This window comes from Plectropomus leopardus, unplaced genomic scaffold (assembly GCF_008729295.1).
Source record: "Plectropomus leopardus isolate mb unplaced genomic scaffold, YSFRI_Pleo_2.0 unplaced_scaffold13159, whole genome shotgun sequence".
NCBI lineage: Eukaryota > Metazoa > Chordata > Actinopteri > Perciformes > Serranidae > Plectropomus > Plectropomus leopardus.
In genome coordinates, this window is record NW_024614013.1 from 1 (window position 1) to 1,980 (window position 1,980).

A 1,980-nucleotide genomic window follows, 5' to 3' on the forward strand; every position below is an offset into this window, starting at 1 on the left:
TGCAGGTACTGCAGCTGCCCTTACAAAGTATGTACTGCTGCATGCAGTATGCACGCAATCAGGACACACTGTTTCTTCATAGCACTGCTGAACTTTGACCTTGTGTTCATATATCTGTAACCATTGACCTGCAGCCAGCTGAAGTGTAGAGCACACAGAGTTCTCAGATTTTTTGAGGGGAAACTTTGGTGCCTTTTCAGTATCGTTGGATAAAACAATGGATTTTCCTTCTCCGTATAACAAACAATAAGTTTCCTTAAAAATCAGCCAAAATAAGGAAGACTCGTGAAGCTGGTAGTACCTCCTCCTTAAAAAACAGAAACACAACTGGGAAATCTCAACTTCCTCCTGAAAAGGTTTGACTGTGTTTAACTACAAAATATTAAACACTTCACAGGAAGAAAGTGCCACTTCAGGAAGTTGTTTGACTGACTGACTTTAAAACACATCATAGATCATCTCACTCATGTCAGTGTTTCACAAAGTGTTTCCCCCAAACAAACAATGCCAAGTTTACTTACATGCACACTTTGACGGGCTGGAAAACAAGCAAACACACAGTCGGCAAACAGCTGCAGCCAACTTTCAAAGTTTGACTTTGGTCCCTCCTACCGGCTCAGTGACTGGACGATGGGTGTGCCAGTCAAAGTTAGTGCTCATTACATGAACTGCACTGACTTTTCTTTCTTAAAGATCTAAAATTTAATAACCACTTAAGATTCAGTGACTGTGTTCACACTGGGAACACTGGAAGAGAACCAGGAAGGGTACTAAAGTTCACCATCTATAAATCAGGCCATGTACTCATTATGATTTGGTATAATCTGATGACATTATGTTTTTCATTCTCATAACTCCCATATGGTCTAGCGGTCAGGATTCCTGGTTTTCACCCAGGCGGCCCGGGTTCGACTCCCGGTATGGGAACAAACTTATATAAATCAATGATTTCAAAAGTCCAGGATTTCTATGGTTGTGCATAGACTGCATTGAGCGTTTGTTGTGTTAGACGCTAACAAAGATGCATTATCACCTGTTTGAAGTGAGTAATGTAACTTGAATACACACCAGAAGAGCATACATGAGCACACCACAAGTTCCCCTATCAACCAGTGTTGTTTGTTAGCATGGTGTACACACTGCACTTGGGATATTCATGGTGTTTTCACAATTGCAAACATATATATTCCCATACCGGGAGTCGAACCCGGGCCGCCTGGGTGAAAACCAGGAATCCTGACCGCTAGACCATATGGGAGGTGATGCTAACAGCAATGATTTAACATATTTACTCCACATGCAGAAATTCTGCAACTACACGCAGAATAACAATTGAGATCTTATAAAATCTCTTGCCACCATTTCGAGACATAACAACAACTCCCATATGGTCTAGCGGTCAGGATTCCTGGTTTTCACCCAGGCGGCCCGGGTTCGACTCCCGGTATGGGAACATATATATTTGTATTTCTATATATGCTTGTACAAATTTAGATTTGTACAATTATCAAATTAAATGTACAGTATGCATACAACACTCAGGATCATCATAAATAGATTTGGAAACAAACAGTAGCTTTCAGGGGTGATGTACACTCTGGTGTATTCAGATATAGTCCTCTGGCTTGGATTGAAGTTACATGAGTTCGATTTCTCACTTTAAAAAGGTGATGGCAGATCTTTGTTTATGTTTAACATATCGGGTACTGAATGCAGTCTCCAGCTTTTGCTGACTGGTTGCATTTTAGTGCAAAGCACGTTTAAGTTTCGTCAAGTCGACGACTCGTGTCATAAAGCTACGTTATCAATGTGAGTATACTCGCCTGGCTGCTTAAGAGTTTGCGTGCTTGGTGCAGCTAATAGATGCAGATACTAAAATGGAAAATTACTAACAGTAAATAATAGCTACTAGGGAAAAAAATTAAATATTTATTTTTTCACCGTCAATTATTAACACTGTTTTCATGCTTTCTGCCATTT

The 1,980-nt window shown here is 40.3% G+C and overlaps 3 non-coding genes across 3 annotated transcripts; 2 read left to right on the top strand and 1 right to left on the bottom strand.

The window, feature by feature from the left end:
• The first annotated feature begins 855 nt into the window (after positions 1–855).
• On the top strand, positions 856–927 carry trnae-uuc. Its single transcript has one exon. It is a non-coding gene; the product is annotated as a tRNA-Glu (tRNA).
• Positions 928–1,186: 259 nt separating this feature from the next.
• Positions 1,187–1,258, bottom strand: trnae-uuc. The gene has a single exon. It is a non-coding gene; the product is annotated as a tRNA-Glu (tRNA).
• Positions 1,259–1,381: 123 nt separating this feature from the next.
• Positions 1,382–1,453, top strand: trnae-uuc. Its single transcript has one exon. It is a non-coding gene; the product is annotated as a tRNA-Glu (tRNA).
• Positions 1,454–1,980: the final 527 nt, after the last annotated feature.